General features: G+C 38.5%; 1 pseudogene; it reads right to left on the bottom strand.

Moving 5' to 3' along the window:
• Positions 1-7,947: 7,947 nt before the first annotated feature.
• The window catches only part of LOC102880699, a 35,230-nt pseudogene continuing 16,245 nt past the window's right edge, over positions 7,948-26,932 (bottom strand).

The following is a 26,932-nucleotide window of genomic DNA, read 5'->3' as shown; positions in this document are numbered from 1 at the left end:
TGAGAAGTTAGCTATTAATCTTGTTGGGGGTCTTTTGTAAGTAGTGAGTCATATTTCTCTGTTTGCTTTCAAGAGTTTCTCCTTGTGTTGGCTTTCGACTTTTTAAAAAATTATCATTTGTCTGTATATCTCTTTGTATTTATCCCACATGGAGTTCACTGAGCTCCCTGGGTGTGTATGTTATTGTTCTTCAATAAATTTGAGAAGTTTTCAAGCATTATTTCTTCAAATACTTTTTCTTCTCCTTCCTTTCTCATCTCTACTTCTAGTATTCCCATTACACATATTTTGAGGTGCTTAATTGTATCTCAGATTTCTCTGAGGCTCCCTTCACTTTTCTTCATTCTTTGAACTCTGTTTTTCAACTTGCATAATCTCTATTTATCTATTTTCGAGTTTGTACATCCTTTCTTCTGACAGTTAAAATCTACAATTGAGCCACTGTAGTGAATTTTTAATTTGTTATCATACTTCCAATTCCATAATTTCCATTTAGTTCCTTTTAATAATTTCTACCTCTTTATGGATATTCTCTATTTGATGCAGCATTGTCATTTTACATTATTTCTTCAATCATAATTTCCTTTAGTTCTGTGAAGACGTTTATAATGACTACTTTAAAAGCTTTTTCTGATAAATCAGACATCTGGTCTCTCTCATGAGTAGTTTCTGTGGCCTGCTTATTTCCCAGTGTATGGGTCATGCTTTCCCGTTCCTTTGCATGCCTTGTAATTTTTTGTTGGAAACTGGACATTTTAGATAATGTATTACAGCAATTCTGGATACTCCTTCCCCCCCCCCCCCCCCAGTTTGCTTTTGTTATTTGTTTGTTTATTTGTTTAATGACACACTGGGTTATTTTAGTGAAGTCTATTACCCTCCCACAGTGTTCAGCCTTTGGTATAGTTTCTTAGGGAGATACAGCTTTGGGTATGGCCACAACCACTATGGGATGATGAAGGTTTTGATGAGGCTCTCTTCCGCTTTCCCTGACGACACTCAGCTTTTAAACTCCATTAATTGCTCTGTTGTTTTCAATAATACCCTGGAGGCATAAATTGCTCTATAAGTCAGTCCCATCAAATTCTTGCTCCATTGAAGAAATAGTTTCTGAGGTCAGTGTTTAATTTTTGTTCTGATTCCAGAAGGACCCCTTCCAGCATATTCCCTGCTTCTCTCCCGCAAACTAGCCAGCTTACAGTTTAGCTTGTATCTTGAATCTCCTCCTAATTGCCTTTCTACCACAACCTCCGCTGTTCTGGAGAGCACTATTAGGCTCGAACTTCTTCATTCTCTGTTGCAAATGAAGTCAGTTTCTCTCAGAAGAGATAACGCACTATTTATTTTATGGCTTTTTTCTCCCTGCCAGACAAAAATCATGGAGCCAGGGCTGTGGAGCTATGTGCAGGGACAATGGAAAGTTTCTCTCTGAGTGGCACCCCTACTCTAGTAGCTGAGTGCTCTGCTAATGTAAGTGGGGAAACAACTAGGGTCCCCTTAGCTTACCTCTCATAGTGTAGACCTCCACCTCACAAGCTAGGGCAGTCAAAGACCCAGTATTCTTGGCATACCATGCTCAAGGTAGAGCCTCTATTCCATAAGTGGGAGAAAAGTAGCCCCCAACTCTCAATCACACTCCCCCAGAGCTCAGCTTCAGCAACAGGTATTTGGGGGCAGGTTGAGGAACACTGAAATCCTGCTCTTGGGAAGAGAGGGACCTCTATGTTCTTGGCTGTAACAGTCTGGAGTGGAGTCTTCACCACAATGATCTGGAATAGGGGAGAGAGAGCAGTCTTGATTCAAACACCACAGACTCTAATCTTTCTTATGGAGTTTTCGTAAATGTTCGTTTATCTCATAAAGTTTTCATAGATGTTTCTTCATTTGCTGTTCACCCTGATGAAAATTTCTAGAGGCTTTAAATGTTTCGTTGCTTCGTTAGAGTTTTAAAAATAGTTTTTACCAGTTTTCACTGGGGAGCGGGTAGATGCAGCTCTTCACACTATTGTGCTGGAAGTTTATCCATAGTTCACATTTTTAAAAGTGTAAAAGTATTTAAAAATGTGTACACAGGTATATATAATGGTAGAAGTAATGAACATTTCAGAGAAGATACATTATCTAAAGGAGATGTAATAAGCTTTCAAATTGATAAATTTTCTTACTGTTTTCTTTCTTAATATCAGACAAGTGAGGTTTAGGTTGCATTATACATACTCCCTTATTTGACTTTATAAATTATATGTCCTTTTAAATTTCTCTTAGAAAATTAGATTAATTTTTATTTCTTTCACAGGCTCATCTTTATTCTAATTGCTTTTAGAAGATAAAACAAACAAACAAAAAAACTACAATTAAATTAGATCTCTGAAAGGCTTATTGGTGGCCCATGCACCATGAAATTGCCCTCTGCCTTTTTGCTATGGTGGTGTTAGGTTTACAGCAACATTTGAGTGGGTGGCTATTGGAAATATTGCATTACTTATTTTAATTTTAATTTTAATTTAATTTTATTTTATTTATAGAGCTTTGTTGTTCCCTGTAGTCGTTAGATATAGTATCTCTATCATTCCTTTGAATACATTATTATATTTATTTTCTGCGTTAATCCTGTCTCAGGTGGTTCATTTCTTTTCCATAGGTGGTAAGTTTCCTTTTTGCCTTCCACAGCTTATCCAGAAATCTTTCTATTTAGTTGTTTCAAAATGCTTTATACTGGTATGCAACATATGGTGGAGAACCCATATATTTACTCTTTCTTCTTCCTTCCTTCCTGATGTGCCAAAATTCTGTATTTTATTATTTACTCTCCATTTCAGAAACTTCCTTTGGTCATTGCTTTAGCATAGATCTGCAGGTGACAAATTATCTTACTTTTCCTTCATCTGAGAATGTCTTGATTTCCCTCTTCACTCTTAAAAGATATTTTCACTGGATGTGGAATTCTAAGTCTGTAGTTCTTTTTTCTTTCAGTACTTGAAAAATGTTACATCACTTCCTTCTGGCCTCCATGGTTTCTGATGAGAAAGTCAATGTTATTTGAATTATTTTTCTTTTATAAATATAGTGTTGTTTCCCTCTCACTGCTTTTAGGGTTTTTCTTTGTTTTTAGTTTTCTATAGTTCGATCATGATATATCTCGACATGGAATTCTTTGGATTGATCCTATTTTGATTCATTTAGCTTTTTGAATTGGTATATTTATGTATTTTACCAAATTTGGGAGAATTTCAGCCACTGGTTTTTTTTTTTTATCATTATTTTTGTTGTCAGCCCTACGTTTCCTCTCCACTTCTTTGGAACTCTGATCACATGAACATTAGGTCTTTTGTTACAGCTTCCCTACGGCTCTGTTTATTTATGTATTTTTTTCAGTTTTTTTTTCTCTCTGTTGTTCAAACTGAGTGATTTCTGTTGCTCTATCTTCAGGTTCACTGGTCCTTTTCTCTCTTCTTTCTATTCAGTTGTTTAATCCATCCAGTAAGTTTTTCATTTAGTTATTTTATCTTTTGCTTCTAAAATTACCATTTGGTTCTTTTTTATCTATTCTATTTCTATGCTAAAATTTTTTCTTTGCTTTTATTTTTTTATTTGTTTCAAATATGTTTATAATTGCTTATTGAAGCAGTTTTTATGATGGCTGTTTTTAAAAATTCTCTTCAGATAATTTCAACAACTCTGTCATCACAATTTTGGTGTCTGTTGATCATCTTTTCTCATTTAGAGTGAGATTTTTGCCGGGTTTTGGAATAACAAATGATATTTTATTGTACCCTCAACATTTTGGACATTATGCTATGAAACTCCTGTTCTTATTTAAATTTTCTTTTTCAGCAGACCTCCTCAACCAGTGTGCTCTCATGGAGAAAAGTGTTGGGGGAAGTGTGCCACCTCGTTACTACTAGGTGGGGATAAAAGTCCAATTTTCCCACCTGGTCTCTATTGGCATCATGGAGAGGAGGGGTGCCACATTTCTCTAAATGTGGGTAGACACTCAGGCTCCTCACTAAGTCTCTTCTGAGACTACCCTGGCAGGGAGGGGAGAGGCAAATCATTACTGCTCCCCATGTAGTCTGCAGTGACACTGCAGGGGTGGATCTCCTTACTGCCAAGAAGAGGTGAATGTCCCAGCACCTACTTGGGAATGGAGAGGAGCCATGTTTTTTCTCTGGTGTTTGACTAGAGTTGGATGGTTATTGTTTAAAAGTTTTCTCTTATGTGAGACTGCCTCTTCCCGGTCCTTGGGCTAGAAAGAGCAGACTTTTGTTGAAGCTTTTTTTGTCTGTGCTTCTTTTGGGTTGCTGGTTCTGCCAGTACCCAGCCCAGGGTATATTAAGCAAATAAACAAAGAACAAACCCAAGGACTCATCACTGTCCAAGGTGCCTAGCCAGTTTACCTTTTTCTCTCCACCTTTCAGAGTCTTCTTTGGTTTGTTTTATGTATACTGCCTAGAGTTTTTAGCCGTACTCAGTGATATGAGTAAGAAGAAGCACTAAGCTAGGCATGTATTTTACATGCAGGACAACGCCTTTCTTGCCTTGTCTTAGCCATTTGGTATGATTAAATGCTTTCTACCACTCTTTCTCACCCTGAACTTTGACACATTTCTTGCCTCATCAGTCCTCAGAGAAGTCAATGGTAAGAGGCAAGGACATGAGGATTTGTTTGCAGTTTGCTTTAAAAAAAAAAAATGGTACCTTCACCCGAACACCTCAGCCTTTTAGTATCACCAAGTTTCCTGTGAGAAAACAAATTTTAGATCCTGCTTAAGTGGGGAAGGTATGCAGAAACACTTGACGGTATAATTAAATCTCGAAGAAAATAGACCAGTGAAGAGATTTACTTTAGCACCCTCAGCCACATCTTTGACCAAGTTAGCCTTCAGTAGGTAGAGGCCCTTGAACTGTCTGTCTGGCAGGGAGAAATGATGCCTTGATGAACATCTCCCCAGCTTAGCTTCTGAGCTCCAGCTGCCTCAGTTGGGAATTATGCAGAGCAAGACGTTGGGGTCTGCTCAGATACCCCCTCAGTGCCCCATTCCTTGTCTCAGCATACCTCAATGTGAGGGAGAGAGAGCTCACACTGCCTTAGGTATAAAACCTCACTTAGGCACTGATGCTATTTTGGCTACATTCCCTAAGCTCTAAGCCTGTTACTTCCTTTATAAAATGGAAATAATAGAATATTATTTATGGAGTTGTTGTAAGAAATAAAAAGGTATGTGATGTTTCTGGCAGGTAATTTCCATTTGATATATGTCAGCTATTATTATCATGGTTAAAGAACTCCAGAGTAAATGAAAGGCCTCCAGTGTAAATATTTTAGACACCATGAGAAGTATGTGTGTGGGTGGGGGGTAATATTTTCCGGTTGGAGAGACTTAAAGTATATCTTGCATATAACTGTCAACTACAAGTAGGCCCTCTTCCTCTGCTATTACTCCCCCACCCCATCCTCCATAAAGCCTTGAGCCAGCCAGTTTCATTAAACATATAACAAGGTTATATTGTCCTTATTTTTTCCACATTACATATTTAAAATGCTTAAAATATCCTATGCCAAAGGAACATTCTAATCTCACAGCTCACAGCCAAGCACAGACACAAGGCCATGTTAAAAGGACTTCTTCGAGCTAAGTGTAAACATTAATGGAACACAGTTCTTAGCTAATCATGGATTAAAGGGTGGGGGAGAAGATTAGCATAGAAATAAGATTTCTTTGTCTTTATGATCACATTAATGTCACTTTTTCCATTCACTTTTCTTCTGTGAGCTGTAAGGTTCCTGGGTAAGCTGTTCTGACTAAACAGTTAATCTGAGTTTAATTGTCAATAGCCTGTGTCATTTGGAGTCTGTGTCATTTGCCCATAAGAAGATTGAATAATTCAGTCATATCCACAAGTCTAAGGATGGCAAATAGGTTTCATCCCACAATGCCAACTCCCATTGATTTGAAACAGCTGCCTGAAGTTTACTGAAACAGATTCTGTAGCCTATCCAGGCCTCATTAAGAAAGAGAGCTATAATTGATTAGCCATGTCTGCAATGGACTGATCAATGGAGGTGTGCTATGTGTGCCAAGTATTTGCCGTCTCTGTATAGAACAGAGCAGGGTTTGGCCAGTTCCTCTGTTAAAGGACAAATGGTAAAGTAAAAAATTTAGATTTGTTGGCTAAATGCAACCTCTGTCACATATTATTCTTCCTCCTCTTTTTTCTTCCTCTTCTTTTTCTAACATTCATTTAAAAATGTAAAAACCATTCTAAACTTGTAGGTCATACAAAAACAGACCAGCTATAGTTTACCACTCTCTACACAAGAGGCTCAAACATTGTATTGTTATTAATTGCCCTCACCTATGCAAATATAAATGTCTTTTTGCAACATATTCTGGTCAGAATTGCTTTTCCTATAAACATATAATTCAATGAAAACAGTATAAATGTCTAATATCTAGTCAGTCTGTTTTTCACAGGAAGCATTGTTTTAAAAAGTAATATAAATATTAAGACACTCATGTGAACAAGAAAAAGATAAAATTATAGAGCAAGTTTTAAAGAAATGTAGCACTCCTATACCGATATCTTTCAGTTAATCCAAATTTTCATCAATTTCTCTATTTATGAATTTTGTACGTATCTTTTATTGATGCAAAAAATGCTATACTCATTCTCGCGTGGGCTTGTCCACAGTGGACCATAGTTGGCTTCTGTCTGTTTTGGTTACAACTCCTTTGGCATCTAACTTGCAACAATTTGCTGACATAAGATGCCATTTGAAAAGCCCCATTTAACTCAAAGATGTTTTTTATTTCTCCTAACGTCTTCCAAAAGAAGCCTTCTTTCTGTTTTCTTTTCACTCATAATTAGAACAGAAAAAAAAATTCTATGGTTTGGGGATAGCCCACAATTTACAATTCTCCAAGGCTCTCGATTTCCAATCACCATAACGAAAATAATATAAATATAGAACTGATATTTAAATAAACAATTTCTCCTCTGAACAAATTCCTGGATATAGAGTGAACACATTCTTTCCTCTCTGAGCTGCTTCCTGTTCACCCTTAACTTTGTTTTGTGATAAAACTGAGCCACAGAAAAAGATATCTCTGGGTGAGTTCTCTCCAAATAGTGTTATTTACTCTTCCTACCCCACAAAAAAACTTCTGCCCCAAACTTTAGATCAACCTCTTTTGCTTTCGATCTCAAACTGTAACTATGACTTTCCAATTTTCTTAAACAAGTGAGTTCTGGAAAGTAGAGCCAAATCACAGAGTCCCTTGAATGTACAATGAGGAGAATATACTTTAGCTAAGGGCAGTGGGAGCCTACAAAATTTTTGTTAAAAAATGATTGTTTGAAAACAACCACAACATCAACAACAACTGTTTGAGATCTAGTCAACCTACAATAAACTGTACATATTTAAAATGAAAATTATACATTTTGACATATGTATATACTCAGAAACCATCACCAACTAAATAAATGAACATATCGTCACCCACAGAAGTTTCCATCTGTCCCTTTGCAGCTCCTCCTTTTTGCTCCTCCCCTTCCATGTCAACCACTGATCTGTCTCTATAGCTTAGTTTGTATTTTTTTAAGTTTTATCTGCGTGTAATTATTCAGTATGGATACACTTTTTCTGCTTTTTTCATTTAGCATAATTAATTTGAAGTTCATCTGTATTTCTGTGTTGTAGCATACAATCAATAGTTGTGGGGTTTTTTTTTTCCATTATATTAATATACCACATTTATTTATCTATTCTATTTTTTGCCAATAATCAAAACTTTATTAAAAATGATATCAGAATAGGAGGTCACTGTTGTATATCTTACAAAATTGAACAAAATTACACATTCTTGGTAGATTAACTAGAACTACTGAACTGATAAGGATTTCTGTAATAAAACACAAATTCCAGAAGTTGTGTGTGGATCATTAGTGTCGCATTCGCCTAAATGAATACCCTTCTGTGAGCCAGGCCTTTCTTCCTGTTGGGTGGCATGACACTACTGAACATCTTACACAAAGAACCACTATCTGAACATGGCTGAAAACCATTGTGATCTTGTGGCAACCTGGACATTTTACATCCATAAAATAAGAATCTGGACTTTGAACTAGCCATTTCTTTTCATGTATTTTTATTTTCCTCCTTCAAGGATGGATGTAGTAAATCTCTAGCCAAAAGCACATTAATCTTTTCACAAACCCACCTACCCAGTGTTCTCTATATTAACCTTTTAGTGGATATATGATATATTTCCAGTTTTTAGCTCTTGCAGATAAAGCTGCTATAAATATTAGTGTACAAATCTTTGTATGAACATATTCTTTTTTTTTCCCCTTGGGTAAATACCTAGGAATAGAATAGCTAGATCATACAGTAGGCATATATTTAACTTTTTAAGTAACTGCCAATCTGCTTTCCAAAGTGGGTGTATGATTTCACATACTCCCCAGCAGTGTATCCAAGTTGTGTTCCACAACCTCCTCACCAACACTTGGTATGGTCAGTCTTTCTAAATTTTAGTCATTTCTAAAAGGTGGTATCTCATTGTGGTTTTAATTTGCATACCCCTAATGACTAATGACATTGAACATCTTCTCATGTGATTATTTGCCTTTCATATATCTTTTATGGTAAATTGTCCATTTAAATCTTTTGCCTATATTTTAATTGGGTCATTTATTTCTTTATTATTGAGTTTCTCAATATAGTTAAATATTTTTCAATATATAGTTTTTATATATTTTAGGTACAAGTTCTTTATTAAATATATGTTCTTGCAAAGATTTTTCTCCCAGTCCACAATCTGTCTTTTCATTCTTTAAAAGTGTCTTACAAGAGCAGGACTTTTTAATTTTCATGAAGTCTACTATATTAATTTGTTTTTTAATGAGTCAAACTTTTGGTGTCATATCAAAGAAATCTTTGTTTAAACCAATGTCACAAAGATTATCTTTTATGGTTTCTTTTAGAACTTTTATGTTTTAACAATTTACATTTAGACTTATTTACATTTAGGTTCATACGTCTTATTTTAAATATGGTTTAGGAATACGACCCATCCTGATATAATTTTTTTATATATGTGAGGTACAAGTCAAATTTTATTTTTCACATATGATTATCTAATTGTTGTAGTACCATTTGATGAAAAAAAACCTGTCTTTTCTGCACTGAATTGTCTACATGTTTGTTGTCAAAAATCAGTTGTCCATATATGTGTGGGCATATTTATGTATCTTTTCTTCTGTTCCATTTATCTATTTGTCTATCCCAGTGAGTTTATAGTTTTAATCAAACTTGAAAAATCTCTGTCCATTATTTGTTCAAATATTTTTTAAATTCTCTTTCTCTCTCTTTGGAAATTTCAATTACACGTATGCGATACTACTTGAAGTTGTCCCATAGATCGCAGATGCTCTTTTCATTTTTTAAATTCTGTCTTTCCTCTGTGTTTCATTTTGTATAGTTTTGATTACTATGTCTTCAAGTTTACTAATCCTTTATTCTGTAATGTCTGATCTGTTGCTAATCTCTTCCACTGTATTTTTCATCTCAGATATTACAGTTTTGTTCTAGAAGGTTAGTTTGCATCTTTTTTCATAACTTCCATATCTATAAGTAATGTTTTGAACACATTGAAGACAGTTATAATGACAGTCTTAATATCCTTGTCTGGTGATTCTAACATCTGTGTCAGTTCTAAGTTGATTTCATTTGATTAATTTTTCTCCTCATTATGATTTGTATTTTCCTGCTCCTTTAAGTGCCTGGTAATATTCGATTGGATGTTAGACAATATTTTTGTCTTGTTGGGTGCTGAATGCTTTAGTATTCCTGTAAATATCCTTGAGATTTTTCTGAGTTATAGTTTAGTTACTAGGAAACAAATCCATTCTTTAAGGTCTTGCTTTTATAATTTTTGAGGTGGATTCATGTTTAATCTAAGGTTAATTATTCTTCACGACTGAGACAAGCCGCTTCTGAGTACTTTACTCATTGTGTTGTGAATTGTAAAGTTTCCAAGTCTGCCTGATGAGAACAGGCACTAGTCCTGACCCTGTGTGCATGCTGGACACTGTTACCTCTAATTCTTTCCTTGAAGTTTGGTATTTTCCTCACAAGCATTCAGTACTCTGCTGAATACTTAAGGAAAACCCTCTGCACATCTCTGGGTTCTCTCTCTGTTCAGCCCTCTCCTCTCTGGTTCTCTGTCCTTTGAACTCTAGATGCCTTTATCTCTCTGGATTCTCAGCTCCATCTCAACTCTCAGAGTCCCCTAGGATCTCTCTTGGGCTCCCCTTCTCTGTATCATGGTCTGGGAACTCTCTTAAGGCAGCAAACGGGCATAGCTATAGGGCTTACCTCATTTGTTCCCATTTCTCAGAGATCACTGATCTTGGTTGCCTGATATTTATTGTCTTTAAAGCTGTTGTTTCAAATATTTTACTTTTTTAAAAGATGATTTGGTAAATCTGGTTGCTGTTATTCATCTTGGCCAGAAACAAAAGTACCATAAGGCTTCCCCTTAATCAGAAGAATGATGACAAATGCAATCTTTGAAAAACTTCCACTGGTAACTATGTAGGACAACAAAATGGAGCACAAATTAGAAAGAAGGGAGAGCCTCCAGGATCATAAATTATTTTAAAGTCTTTCTGCTCCCACTAGCATCCTACCACCTGTGCTTCTGAAGAAGTAAATTACAAGGAGCCAGGCCCACTTGCTATAAGCCCAAGGATTGTGATTTCTCTCTGCTCTGAACCACAGGGGCTTTAACTCAAGCACTATGTGAGACAAGGCCATACCCCAAAGGAGGGCCCTGCTGTTAAGCAAAGCCCCTCCCCCTACCACCAGCTGCCGACCTAGCATGCTCTTCCTGCACCCATGTCTTGAACCTTACTCATCCATCAAGATAGGCTCCACTTTAACTTCTACCAGGAAGTCTTCTCTGACCTAAAGCTGGATGAGGTGGCTTTCCCCTTTGTTCCTGTGCCTGACTTGATCATATTACTTATTACACTGTGTTATATGAGCTATGCGCACGTCTGAATTCCCAACCAGACAGAGAAATCTATGACAATAGAAACAGGTCTTTGAACACTTCACAGCCTCCACACCTAGCACTAAGCCAGCCCAGAACAAGCAGCAGGAAAGATTAACTGGGTGGCTTGGTAATGGAATGAATGGAGAAATAAACAAAGGAGGTAGACCTCTGGGTCTCCTGCTTCATCCTCTGGTTCCATCAACTTCCCGTGGCTCTGAGTAACTTACCTGTTTAATCTAACTGTGCCCCGGGACCTGGTCCAGCCCTTGGTGAGGTAGAAGGGAAGAACCAAATAGTCCCTACTTTCAAAAAGGTAGCTGAGTCTGAGGCTTACCTTCACCCTCATAAATTTCTCCTGGGAAACTTGATGCAAAAACATCCTGGCCATCAGGTTTCCTCTGTTAAGTAAGCTTTGCTTTTCTCTCTCCTGTTGTAAGTCTGAAGGTTTAATAATGATAGCAAACAAACAAAATAATGGACATATGATTCGTTCCTATCTGGAACAATTAGAGGAGAACAGATTCTGAGGCCACAGGCTAGTGTCTTCCCAGCCACGTATTTCATGGCCAATACATCATTCTATCCCTGTGCCCCTATGAATAGGTAAGAATGTGGAAACTATAACTCAACAATTAAAAAAAATCCAATCAAAAATGGGCAGAAGACCTGAATTGATATTTCTCCAAAGAGGAAATACAGATGGCCAATAGATATATGAAAAGATGCTCAAGGTCACTAATCACCAGGGAAATGCAAATTTAAAATCACAATGAGATATCACCTCACACCTGTCAGAAAGGCTATCATCAATAAATCAAAGAACAACAAGTGTTGGTGAGGATGTGGGAAAAAGGAAACACTCATACACTGTTGGTGGAATTGTAAATTGGTACAACTTTTATGGAAAACAGCTTAAAGATTCCTCAAAATATTAAAATATTAAAAATCTTTTGACCCAGCAATTGCACTTCGGGGTATTTAATCAAAGAAAACCAAAACAATATTGGTAAAGATCTATGCACTACAATATTTGTGGCAGCACAATTTACAATAGCCAAGAAATGGAAGCAACCTAAATGCCCATCAACAGACAATTGGATAAAGAAGTAATGTTTCATATATACAGTGGAATATTACTCAGCCATTAAAAAATTAAATACCATATGATTTCACTTATATGCGGAATCTAAGGAACAAAAAGAACAAACTAATCAAAAGCAGACTCACAAATATAGAGGACAATATGGTGATGGACAGAGGGGAAGGGGGATTGGGAGAAAAGGGTAAAGGGTTAAAGAAGTACAAATTAGTAATTGATAGATGGTCATGGATGTGGGGAGCGTGGTATAGGGAATGCAGTTAGCATTAATATATTGGCTAAGTGGAGAACCAGAGGAGAGAAAGAGCAATCAGGGGGATTGTTTTATAAATTATATAAATGTCTAACTAATACAGTACTGTATACTTGAAACTAATAATAAAATTAAATTTAAAAAAAAGAATGAGGAAACTGCACCATGCAGGAGTCGAGTTGCTTACCTAAGGCCACATAGGAGCTCAGGAAAGGATGTCACTAGAATCCTCAGATCTGAGACTCTTGGCCTGTGGGCTGAGGACCTGGGAGTGGAGTGGTATAGGGGAGGAGAACTCAAAGTAATTCCAAATGGCCTATGCATCCATATTTGTTCCAAGAATTGTCTCTATTCTGAATAAAGAATATCATAAACATCTACTCATCGCTAATTTTTCCAACTAAAGTAGTTGAATGTTATTTTGGTGAGGAGGTATAAATTCATTTAAAAAACACATATCATGCTTTTTTATTTCATTATATATTCTATCAAACCATGAGTACCAAGACCTGAGAGGAAAAGTGCCCTGTGGTTCACAGTCCAGTTTTCCTTGGTCTTTAAGCATTAGGTGTGCTAAAACTGAAACAGGGTTTAGCCACTCCTGTTTTGGGGGCAAAAGTGAGTCCCAAGGGCACAGGAGGAGGGGTAGCTGCCATTCCTCCCCTGAATGTCAGGCAGACTCTCTCCAGGTGCTGCCTATCCCCGCCCCTCAACCTTGCCCGTTCATGCATCAGGAAAACCACAAACTTGAGTCTTTTCCATTTTCTGGCAGTTTGGGGGCTTTAGCTAAGGACCTATCCTCCCAGCTTGTTTGGTTCCCTCAGGCTGTCATTGAACACCTGGGGAGCTATCACATTTGATACTTGGATGCTTCCTGCAGAAATTCCTGACCCCTGCTCTAGGGTTGAAGAGCTGAAGATAAATTGAGACCAGACCCTGAAAACCATTCATATATTGTCCCAAGAACAGCATGGAGCCTTCTGTCACACCCTTCCCAGATCTGGACCCTCTGAAGCAACAGGACACACAGCAAGGCATCAGGGTGTGGCAGAGGGGAGAGGGGTTTGAACACTGACAGAATCTTCATTCTGCTGAGATGAGTGAATATCTTAACCTCTCTGAACCTCAATTTACTTAGCTTTAAAATGGGGATAATAATATACATACTTTAATGGACCTTGGTAAGGATTAAAGAAAAGTATTTCAAGTGCCTGGCCCCATGTCTGCTATATGACTGCCTCTTATCTGATGTTTGTTTTTTATGTTTACCTTTGCAGAGCACACCCTGGATGTGTCCTGGTGTCCTGGGTTCACTCAGCTAAATTTCTGCTACTGCGTGGAGGGCCTCTAGAGGGGAGTAGGAAAATAGAGGTGACTGCAGAGTAGGAAGTGAGGACGACAGGTGTGCATGCGTACATGAGTGTGCACGCATGTGTACAGAGGAGGCAGACACACAAGATGCAAACTAAAGGCCTCCAGAGAGTTTCTGCTTAATCTACTGTTCCAGATTCCGCCATTCTTTCGAGTTCTTCTGACTTAAATAATCTTTAAATTGCAAATGTTCCCGGGAGTGGTAACGAATCAAGCCTACCAGCTTTAGTGTGAATGTTTACATTGTTTTTAATGGTTTCGTCACCTTAAGAGTGATGAAAGTGGAGTGAGACAGGGGAACGTCAGGGTTAGGGTCAGGGAAATGAAAGGTCCAAGCTAGGTAGACCTTGCAGGGTGACACTCAGGTATGGAAGTAGCAATCTGGGATCCTTTTACCCTGGGGGAGGCGGTCAGGAAGGGCTTTGCAGGGGAGAAGACCCCACCCTGGAGTCAGAAAAAATGAGCACCGGCAGACAGCTTGAAGCTGTGTGTGAACTGTGTACTCTCTAAACTTCTCACACTTCCATGGTGTGAGCAGCCACAGGATAGCCACAAAGCATACACCTGCTCCCTGGGAGTCAGAACTACTCTCACGGAACAGAGATGCTGGTTACATGGACTCCAATGAACTCCCCAGAGGGCAGTTGGTCAGGCTTCCTGCCCACCAGCTGCCATGGACCCTTCAGATCATGGTGCCGGCTCCCACCTCAGAGCTGGCTCCCACCTCAGGCTCTTTTTACTCTGCCCATTTGATCTTTGCAGGTCTTCCCTGGTCTTCTTTAGGTCTCAGCTCAAATGTCACATCCTTGAAGAGAACTTACTGATTCTTCCCCATCTGAAACAAGCTCCCTCTCCCATCAAAGTGCCCTCTTCCTCTCCTTCATGGCTCTGGTATAAATGGTAGGTAGGGATTTGTCTGCTTTGCAGAAGGGGAAGATTGTACTTCTAGGATATTCACGAAGGCCCAGTGAACAGGTCCAGAGCAGGCCTCAGGGAGAGGACCTGCTGCCTGGCTTCCTGGAAGCACTGAGGAGGCACAGAGCCCAAGAAGACTACTCTGAACAGAGTCCCAGACAGCAGCTGGGCCTGCCAGGCAGTGGGCTGCACCCAGGGACTCCGTAGCATAGGATGTCCGTGGAGCTGCAGAAACCTCCCAAAACCTAGACATAGCCTTAGAAAAAAAGGGAACCCAAAACTGTGATCCATTAAGAAGTTGCTCTCCCAATGAAATGAAGTCTCAAATTAGAAATTAATGTGAATTATAGAAAATCAAAGTTACACTTTTTGCACACCTGGGATTGAGAGCATGAAATTCATGCCCATCTCATTTCCTTACTCAGCTATGGTCTGCATCCTGTACTTGGCCATGCGTTCCATAAGGGCAGAGAAGTTGTTCCCTGCACAACCGGTGCATTTCCAGGGCAAGCATTGTGTCTGGCACATAGTATGTTCTCAATAAATATTTTGGAGGGTGGCTTCATGGGATGAATAAACAACTATGGGCTCCCAACTCTGCAAGCCCACCACCCCAGAGTAGATCTCTTCGTCCCTTGGGAAGATTCCTTTCCCTCCGAACATGGACCAGATATGTCTAAACCCCACTCCAGATCTGTTTCCTGGGAAGCTGCCACAGGAACTTGCCCCGGCCATGGTACCTCGGGCCTTTGAGAGGCAGGTGACAGCTTGGGTAAACTGATCTCTTTGTTCCCATCATCAAGGTAGACCAAGCAGATGTTTGGCAGTCACCATGGTCAGACTGGGCCTGCCAGAACAGGAGGCTGAGGCCAAGACAGGGAATGTGTTAGGAGAGATTTTGGGGACGAGGGTCACAAAGAGAGCACTCCAGGGCTCCTGCAAGCGTGCCTGAGCTCCAAGGCCACGTGGCAGGCTGTGCAACCCATTAAGGCGAGAGCTCCTGCCAAGGCAAGGAAGTGACAGAAGGAGGCTAGGCAGGCCCCAATGTCATCTCTGAAATGAACGAAGTGGTCATAAAAGCAACTAGCATGTGCAAAAGCCTGAGTCGTGGAGTAGAGTGTCCATGGTTCCCAGCCCTGATACTTGAGGTAGGTGTCTTCAGCTCTGAGCCCTTATTTCCTCAACATCAAAATGCTGCCCCTCTCTCCTCTGCTTTGTGATTGAGGGACTGAGACTGCAACCATCTTTTTGTCTTGATCGCTGGCTCTATGGTAGGTTTAGCCAATAGGGGGTGCTAGAGGGAGGCTACAGGATTCCAGAAGGAAGACAGGACCTGCTTCCTCTCCCTGTCTGTAAGCATCCTTTCAGCAACTCTTCTTCACCTTGACCCCAGCAGCTCCCTCCTTCAGCAGCAGAGGAATCCAGCCTGCAGTTTTCCAATCTTCGTAGTACCAGCCTCTGCACTGCATCTCAAGACAAGCCCCAGATGAGAAATCTCCCCTCCTCCTACACCCCAGAGGTCTGAGTTTCAGCTCCATGAGGACTCTCCTCCAAGCTCTTAAATCTTAATAATTTAATCTCTTCCCTCTTTCTCTCAGCCCTGGGGTAGTAGCTGCTTCCAGCAGTTATTACCTCCACAATAACTTAGTTTTCTTCTTGTAAGTTACCTAATTAACAACTTTTTAACCTGGTTAACACTTTCTATATTAATTTCTCTCTGTGAGAATAATGGAATATAGTTTCTATCTCCTGACAGGGTCCTGGCTGATACTTTAGGTTAATGAAATGTGCTTCTTATTAATTAATTTTTTTTGAGGATAAGATTAGATGGTTTTCACATGGTGCCTGGAATATAAGAAGTCTTCAAGTCATGTTAATCCTTTCCTTGCCTCTGAAATACTCCTAGACTCATATGGTGCCAACTTATTTTCGAAAATCTTAATTTTATCTGCTACTGAAATGTTTAAGAGCAGAGGTTTGGAGATAAATGAAGCTGTGTCTGATCCCAGCTCTGCCACTTACTAGCTGTATAGCCCTGAACAATGTTCTTCATCTCTTGAAGCCTCATCCATCAAGTAGAAATGATAATAACAGCACTTATAGAATTGCTGTAAGGATTATATGAAATAATGTTTGTAGAGTTTATAGCATATAGCAGCACTCAGAAAATTATAGTCGTTAACTCTTTTATTTGTTTATTATTCCATGGATACATCAGTCAAATCTTATCAGCTAAATCATCAGTTATTTGAGAATGAGTTCTGCCACTTAGTTTTCTATAATCCCGCAACTAACCTTAAGCTTCAACAATGCCGATTACAGTTCTAGGCCCATATTTCAAGCTTAATAAGTAGTATCACAGGCATTTAGAGTTGGAAAAAGTCCAAAGCTCATTTTGCAGTTGCAAAGAGATCTTAGAGGTGAATTAATATAACTCCAGTAGTTGTTGTGCCACCCTTACAATGTACCTACCAAGAGTATGTACATCCTTCAACTGGAAAGATGTTCTTCTTTAAGCGGAAATGAATATCCATCTTTCTATCATGTCTACTTCTTGACTGAAGCTCTATCTTTTGGGGTCACGCAGACAAATCTATTCCCTTTATCTCATGACCAAGTATCTGAAGGTGACGATCATATTGCCCCTAAATCTTCTCTTCTCCCAGTTAAATGTTTCTGGCAATTCCCTCAACTATCACTTGGATAGCAAGATTTCAAAACGCCTCTCCTTCCTAAACACCTTCATAGATGAGTATCTGTTAAAATCCTGGTGCCCAGAGCAGATGCAATGCTGCACCCAAAGGCAGACTAGAACAGAGGTCAGGATCATCACCTCCTGTGGTCAAAATGCTCTCTTCTCTTTGATGTGGATTAAAATCACGGTCTTGTAACTACTTTATTTGGAAGCCATGTCCCCACTCCTTTTGCATTTCCAGTCAATTAAAACTTCTATATAAGTCCTGGTTCTTATTTGTGAGCAATAGAAAACATATCTAACTGAATTATACAAATAAACAAAAATAGTAAATGCACATTAGAATTCTTGGAAGATGGTAGTGGCATTTTCTATTCTTCCCAAATTGTTCCACATAAACAGAGCAACTAAGACAGCAAAAGTAAAGACCCATAAACAGCATCTACAACAAAACTGGGTGATGAGGTCTCCCCAAGAATCTCCTGCCATGAGTGGATGAGAACAACCTACTGGTAGCTACAAGAACTACATGGTATCTACCTCTGTGCAGAAGGAAGCATAGGGAGACAACTGGGCTCCTGATGCCTATACAAATAGAATAACCTAAAGTCACTAGTATGAGCTAACTAGAAAGCACTCTGGGCCAATTTGAGAAGAGCAGTCATAACTGGGAAGGTTTTGAAGGATCCAATATGGGAGTAAATGCAGTGGAGTAGGGCATAATAGAGCTGATGGTGATAGAGCAGCATCACCTATAAACTCAAGAGATTGAACAAATGGAAGCCCTTTTCCAAAACAAAGATCCACACTGAGAAGAAACAGATAGGAGTAGAACACAAGTTGAAGAAGACAGAGAAAATAGAAGCAAAGGAAAAGGAAGCTCCATATTAAAGTAAAGGAGGGGAACAGAGTAGGCAGACCTCAGAAAGTAGGCCATGTTTTTAATCACTTTGAAAAGACAACATAAGAGGGAGCTCTACAGAAATAAAGCCCAAAAAAAGCTGTTCTAGCACACATTTCCATGCTAAAAACAAAGAAAATGCATTGAAAAGTGAACAACGGAAAAGAGTCAAATCTCATAAGAAGTTTATTCTGAGGAAATAAGAGAATAAAGAGTATTATAAGAATATGTAATAATATATAAGAATCAGAGAATAAATATCACCACAGACGACAAAACACACAAAAAAAGAGATATATGAAAAAGAGAGAAATAATCTAATATTAAGAACAAACTAAAATACAGTATATAAATGATAAAAATTATTAAAGAAAAATATAAATTAAAATGAGAAAACCTTATAAATAAGTTGACTGGAGAATAGGAATATTTGAAAAGAGAAATGATAGAACTCAGGATATAATTAGAGAAAAAGGAAAAATTATATTTAAAATGAAAACTAAATAGAAGAAACATGAGCAAGAACAAATAACAATGTTTTAAGATAAATAGAAATAGAAAGAAAGACATGTTTTTAAAATAATTTTTAAAAGATAAAAAGGATTTAAAGAAAAGTGATAGATATAAAAGATAGGCAAAGAAGAGTCAGCATATGTATAAGAGACTTCAAGAAGCATATGAAAACGATAAAAAAGTACAAAGACTAAGATGTATAATTTATGAAAACATTCTTGAAATAAAAGAATTTGTGACTATGAAGTGAAAGAGCATACCACAATTCTAGGGAAAGTAATTCATATGGCCAGTTTTAAGATACATCTTAGTAAAATTATTGGGCTTTATGAAAAAAAAAAATACTTTTGACATCCTGGCAAAAAGACCACATTACTTGAAAAAAAAATATAACCACAGTGTCATCAGACTTTTTGATAGCAACACTTTATGCCAAATAACAATGGAGTTACATTTTTAACATATTCAAAAAATGTGAGTCACAGATTTTATATCAAACTAAATTGACCTCCGTGAAAAAAGACCATAGACATATTGTTATGAACATAAGAACTCAGAAATGATTGCTCCACAGGCCTCTCATGAGGGACCATATAAAAAATAATTCTATGCCAATAAATTAAACAACCTAGATGAAATTGACAAATTCCTTAAAAGACACAAACAACCAAAGCCCTATGTCTATTAAATAAATTAAATGTGAAGTTAAAAATCTCCCCACAAAGAAAGCTCCAGACTCAGATAGCTTAACTGACAAGTTCTATAAAATATTTAATGAGAAAATTAATACTAATTCTACACAAAATCTTACAGAATATTGAAGAGGAAGGAACACTTTCCAATTCACTGATATCAAACCAAAGAAGTCACAAGAAAACTACAGAGCAATATCCCTTATAAACATAAATGCAAGCATTCTTAAAAAAATTTTAGCAAATTGAATTCATGTATATAAAAAGGACAACACAGCATAACCAAGTGGGGTTTATCTCAGGAGTGCAAGACTGGCTTAAAATAAATCAATTTATAATGACATACTAAAAAACAAAAAAGAAAAACCATGTTATTTCATTAAACAACATGATTATTTACGTAGTACATCCAGAGAAAGCTACCAAAAAGCTATTAAGACTAATAAGTGAATTAGCCAAGTTGCCAGATACACGGTTAATATGCAAAAATGGATTGTTTCTACATACTAGGAATGAACAATCTAAAACTGAATTTTAACAATACGATGTACAATAGCAACAAAAACATGAAATACTTAGGGATAAATTTGATAAAACATATATGATCGTACACTTAAAACTATAAAACTTTATTGAAAGAAATGAAAGAAGACCTAAATAAGTGAAGATATAAAGCATGTTCATGGTTTAGAAGACAATATTGTTAAGACTGAGAAACCAAGGGATGCTTCCTTAAATACATATGTCTATATGTACACGAATATCTTAACCCAAAGGCCAGCATCTTACTTAGTGTGGAAACACTAGAGTTTTTCCCAATAGTCAGACACAAGATAAGGAAGTTCTCTATTTCCAGAGCTATTTAATTTTGGGGCTTTAGCTAATCCAATCAGATAAGAGAAATCTATAGAGAAATAAAGACTTGGAAAGGAAAATCACTATTTGCAAATCATATGTAAGGAAACTCTCCTCCACAAAATCACTTGAAAAACTACTACAGACAACTTAAAATTTTAGTAAAGTAGCAGATTATAAAATAAACATAAATTGATAAGACAGACACGCACACAAATCAATGAGAAGATATAACAGAATTAAAATCCCATTTACAATAGCTATAAGGTAAAGGAAATTCGAAGGAGTAAATGGCCAAAATTTATATGAAAAAAGTTTTGAAATGCCTCCTGAAAGGCACAAAAGTTGACTTAAACATAAAGATAAAAGGTGTGAAATTTGGACTAAGGAAACTCTACGGGACAAACAATCCTGTTTCTTCAACAAATATATTACAAGTAAAATTTAAAATGGCGGGATAAACTGTACATTAAAGGAGACCTACAAAACACATCTACCATTACAATGTATAGACTTATTTGGATTCCAATTCAAGCAATCATTTTTAAAACTAGAGAGGAAATATAATCACTAGGTATCAGATGACACTGAGAAGTTGAGGTTAATTTTTTTAGGTGTGTTAATAATATGGTGGGTTGTTTTTAAGGTGTCCTTATCTTTCAGAAATATATACTAAAATATGGTTGAAATGATACAAAGTCTGAGATTTGTTTCAAAATAATCTCAGAAATGGAAAATGAGGAAAGATAAATCAAGACTGGCCATATATTGATAATTGTTGAAACAGGGTGATAAGTCAATCAGGTTCATTTTACTTTGCTTACTACTTTGATATATATTTGAAAATGATCATAGAAGAAAAAGCTTAAAAAATAATAAAAGTTACATACTATGCTGTATCCCTTATAACAGGGGTCCCCAACCCTTAGGCCGCAGACCGGTAAAGGTCTGTGGCCTGTTAGGCAGTGGGCTGCACAGCAGGAGGTGAGCAGTGGTCCAGTGAGTGAAGCTTCATCTGTATTTGCAACCGCTCTCCAGCACTAGCATCACCACCTCGGCTCCACCTCAGATCATCAGGCATTAGATTCTCATAGGATCACCAGTCCTGGTGTCAGAAAGGTTGGGGACTGCTGCCTTATAACTATCGTTGAGTCTTTTGTTGTTGTTGTTGTTTTAATTTTATTATTAGTTTCAAGTATACAGTACCATATTGGTTAGATGTTTATATAATTTATAAAATGATTTCCCTAGTTGCTCTTTCTCTCCTCTGCCTCTCCACCTAGCCATTACATTAATGTTAACTACATGCCTTATGTCATGCTCCCCATTCTTGTGCCCATCTATTGACCACTAATCTGTAGTTCTTTAATCCTTCACCCCATTCTCCCAGCTTCCCAACCCCTTCCCCTCTAGCTATCATCAGATTATCCTCTATATTTATGCGTCTGTTTTTTTGATTAGTTTGTTCTTTTTGTTCCTTAGATTCTGCATGTAAGTGAAATCATATGGTATTTATCTTTCTCTGTCTGACTTATTTCATTCAGCATGATAACCTCTAGTTCTATCCATGTCATTACAAATAGTAGGATTCATTTTTTTTAATGGCTGAGTAATATTCCATTATATATATGAACCATAACTTCTATATCTAATCATCTGTTGATGGGTATCTAGGTTGCTTTCATATCTTGGCTATTGTAATTTGTGCTGCCATAAACATAAGGGTGCATAGATCTTTATGAATTATTATTTTGGTTTTCTTTCAATAAATACCCAGAAGTTCAATTGCTAGGTCAAAAGGTATATCCATTTTTAATTTTTTAAGAAATCTCCAGACTGTTTTCTTAAATCTACAGATAAACATACATTTAATGCTCACCATTAGTCCTTGTACTGATTTATTTCAAGTCATTTTGGTTGTCTGAAATCCATTTCCTAGAGGATTTCTCAGGCAGGGTTCATGTGAATTATATTCCCAGAGTTCTTAAAAATTCCCGTTTGTTTTCTTTATACCTGAAGGTCAGTTTGGCAAGAAATAAAATCCTTAGCTCACATAACCTTCCCTTCAATATCTTAAATATGTTCATCTATTATTGTTAGCATGAAATACTTCTGACAAATATCTGAGGCCAACTTGGTTTCCTTTCCTTAGAGAACTTGCTGTGATGATGCTAATATTATATAATCTGTGCTGTCCAAGATGATAGCCATCAACTACATGTGGTTGCTGGCTGAGCACTTAAAATGTAAGAGGAATTAACTTTTTAATTTAATTAAAATGTCTAATGACTATCATATTGGACAATGCAGCCTTAGATTGACTTGATCTTTTTTCCTGGATACCCAAAATATTCTTCCTTTAAAATCTAACAATTTTGCTGTATGTTTCATTGTTGGCCTTCTGGACAAGTTTTCCTAGATATGCAGTGTCATCTTTCAATATTTTTTTTAGTGTCTTTTTGTTTCAGAAAACTTTTCTTTGACTAATAGATTTTAATACTGATTCTGTCCCATTGCTTTACTTTTCTTCTTCAGACATTACTCTCATACATGTATTGTATCTTCTTTGTCTTTCTATATCCATCACTGTCTCTCAGATCCTTTAAAAATTTTTTCATTTCTTTTTTAATTTTAAAGACTACCAGGGCCTTGTTCAAAAGAATCCAGGAGTCTGAATTAGATCCCACTAGCCAAAGATGGGACAATTTGAGCATGAAGTTACTTTCCATCAAAAATCATATGTTGATGAATTCTTCCCCAAATGAAGGGAGTCCATGTGCTGGGCAGCCCAGAAGAATGACAAAGATCACCCAAATTCCTCAGTGTGTTTCTTGTGAGCCACTGCTAAGCTATCAATCTCCAATTCAGTCTGGTGTGGAGGCTGGGCAGGAAATAAGCCTATCCAATTGGTCTATAGTGGGCAAGGTGGGTCTACATGAGGAAGACAGAATGTCAAGGACATATATTTTACTTGGACAGTCACTTTATAAAGGGAAGGTCTTCAAGAGTAGGGACTGTTTCTTATCCAACTTTTTACTTCCAGTATTTTATAAAGAATACGGTCTATAACAGATGCTACATAAATGCTATTAAATTCAACTGTAAGGGCAGAACCATATATTTACCCATATCAAATTTAATCTTGTTAGATTTGGTTTATCATTACTGCCTGTTGAGATTTTATTGAATTTACATTGTATCATCCATTATATGTTCCTAGTGCCGACCAGCTTTGTGACATACACAAAGTTGATGGGCATGCAAATAATAATCTCACCCCGGTCGTGAAATATAAAGGTCAGGAAGGGGACAAGGACAAAGCACATGTATGGCCTACTTACACAGATAGCCTTCAGATTTGCCTTTAAGCTATTAGTCGATCTTTCATGAGGCCATGACTCAGTTATGTCTCCACCCAATCATCAGGTAACGAAGTTTACGGCTAACATGTGCTGAGCATCTACAAGGTGCTAGGCACTACTCCGAGTGCTTTACATCAATTTGATTATTCCACCTCAAAATAATCCTGTGAAAGTAAAGTGAACATAGTCTCTGAAATCATACTGCCTTGGTTCAAATCCCAGTTAGATCATTAACCAGTTCTGTGACCAGAAACAAGCACTAACCTCTCCAGTTTCCCAGGTTCCTTTTCTGTGAAAAGAAAGGACTGGCTATGCTAATTTCATATGGTTGTTGTGAGATCACATGTGTAGTGTGTGTACCACAGGCTGTGTCAGGTAATAAGTATTTAGAATGTAGTGGTGGTAGCCTTACTCTACAGGCTGAGGAAAAGTGGAGGGCCATCAACGTTAAGTAACTTGTCAAGGACATACAGCTAGACAGTGGCGACACTTAAGTGCCTGACATTTTCTCTCTCCATCTAGTCCATCCACAAGGAGACTATGTGTGATTTTCCCACATGTCCTAGCAAGGCTCAGATATGCATTGTCTTTTGCATTTTCTTGCTCACTGATATTTAAAGCCTGGCCTGAGAAAGACAAGCTGGCAAGGAAATTAAGGAATGTCAGAACTTTCCACCTTGGTTATTCATCTTTTCTCTTCGTCTGGGCTGTCCTGCATGTCAGGGCAGAAGAATGACCAGAACCAAGACAGCATCATAAATCAGAATCAAAGGAGTAGAACAAATAAACCCATGAATGAATGAATGAATGAATGAATGAGCATTGTAAAATTGTCCATTGTCCAAGTCCATGGTGTTGTTGGCTACAGCCTGGCATCGTGACTTCTGCTGTGATGGACATCTTAGGGAATTTTCTCCTCTACTCTTCAGGAAGTTTGACTGCTCATGGAACATTTCCAATGTCAGAAATTACAACCAACCATAAAATATTTTTAAATCCAAGCAATAACCATCTCTGTTGTATAAACATACCAGGAAGAAAAATGACTGCCTAGGAACTCTGACTATAAAATTCAGGATCATACCCAGCTCTACCTAGTTTTGTCACCTGCTCCAGCTCCTGTGAAATCCTCTGGCTGTGTTATGCACGAAGACTTTACAGGAATGACTCAGATTCCTATCCCTTGCCTAGAACTATGAGTCCTGAAAGATTCAAGTCCTCACCCTTGAACTCACTGCACCACACTGAAAATAATTATTTACCTACCTGTTGCTGGGGAAATCCAAAAACACCAAGTTCCTTCATCTACTACATATAGATGTTTTCTTTTTGCCCCAAATTAAGGGGTGGAAATCCAAAGAAAGGGAAAAATTATCTTCTGTCCTAAGTAACTCATCTCCCAAGAGGTGTCCACTACTCTAGCTCTTCCTCTCCCCATGCTGTTTCTGCCCACACTCTACACTCTACAAGACCCTTTACCTGTGGGTGCCCCAAGGCCTTACATGGTTTGACAATCCCAAACTCCACCAGGCGTCTCTCCCTCCACTCTGCCTGATTCCTTAGTGATTTCGTTCATATTTCTTTACTTTTGTGGTCGTTTGAAAATGTCCATTAAAAATTGAGTTGAAATTTTTTTTTAATTTCAAACACCACCTTGTCCAGGAAGCCTTCCTTGACTCAATGGGAGTGTCTTTTTGGCCAAGCCTGGGTCCATTTGCCCAGGAATGGGGGAAGGAACATCTGCCACTTTCAGTTTCCTCAGTGGGTGGCTTAACTCCTCCTGCCAATACTCAAAAAATGTGCCTTACTCTCAAATAAGAAGTTGGTAGGTGTGTTGTGCAGTCCTCTGCCAACCCCAATAACAAATACCTCTTGCAGTGTTTAAGAGTTAAAGAGGGGAATAGATGACAGAGGAGGGCCGGATTTAAGGGCTGGATGAACTCAAGAGGACTCATGGAAGAGATGTGTCTTGACATTGGCCTTTAAGCACAGAGAGGATGTGATCCCTGCTCTGCTCATGATGCTTGTCCTGACCTCATCAGCCACCTTGTCCTTGATCCTCTGTGAGCGACCAGTTGCTGCGGCAGCATCACAGTTCCCACGGGTACCTGATACTTTGCTGAGTGCTAAGCATGCACACCTTCCAAGCCTCCAATCTTACAGGCTAGCCTCACTTGCTCCATTTTACATATGAGGAAACTGAAGCTTAGACAGATAACATGCTTGGTATGCGGGAGGCCAGTGTGGGAACCCAAGCTTGTTGACTGTGATGCCTATACTCTTTGCCCAATGCCTGATTCCTCCCCACACAACTGGAGAAGTAGTAGGAACACTTTGAATTTCACTCCTACTGCATGTTTTCCCAGGAATGTTTGTATCCTTCCAATGAGACAGTGAGGGCTATGTATGATACTTCACTGAGTAGTCGAGGAACCCAAAGCCAAGGTCAGCCAACTTTCAAGGGCTAGAGTCTGTCTGGGCTGGGGCCAGCTCTCCGCCCTGATCCAGCCAGTAGCTGCCTTCATCCCCTTGACCCTGCTGTGGAAGACTGTGGGATGAATCAGTTTGGGGAACAGATCCCATTAGGCTGTGTCTGTCCACATGTTGTAAGCCCACACCTAGCCATTCTCCAGAGCACAATGGTTGAAAGTGCAGAGGGAACATTTGTCTAGGAGAACAATGGGTATTGATTATTCTGGCAACTACCGCTGGCAGACTCAGGAGGTGGTTTGGTCTGGGGTTTGGGGTGGGTTTTACTTGGATGCCAAAGCCCAGTTACTCATCACGCTTCCCTTGCCTGAGCCCCTGGGCTGCTTGAGGCACAGTGAGAACAATTCCACAGCCCAGGACATGTGCTGTCCCACTATCCCCTCTTCTTCTGGGAGTGACCGGTGTTACTGTACTGGCTGGGGCTGGGCTTGCCTGAGAGCACTCCTAAGACTGAGACAGGGGCCTGGACCCTATGGGTTGGGGTCTCCCAGAGCTGGAGGTGGGGGTGGGGGTGGAAGCAATCCTTTTCATGCTGGGGAATACATACCTGAGAACTTTCTAAAGAGCTCTGTGTCCATGCTCCATTTTCTGGCCACCTACATGTCACTCCAAGTATTCTGTCTAACACACACACACACACACACACACACACACACACACACACACACACACACACACAGATTCTGCATATACCCAGAGGATCAGGCCACCTCCTGCCTC

The sequence above is a fragment of the Pteropus alecto genome, unplaced genomic scaffold, assembly GCF_000325575.1.
Source record: "Pteropus alecto unplaced genomic scaffold, ASM32557v1 scaffold3, whole genome shotgun sequence".
Lineage (NCBI taxonomy): Eukaryota > Metazoa > Chordata > Mammalia > Chiroptera > Pteropodidae > Pteropus > Pteropus alecto.
Note: the sequence above shows the minus strand (reverse complement) of the source record. Positions and strands in the feature narration are given on the sequence as shown.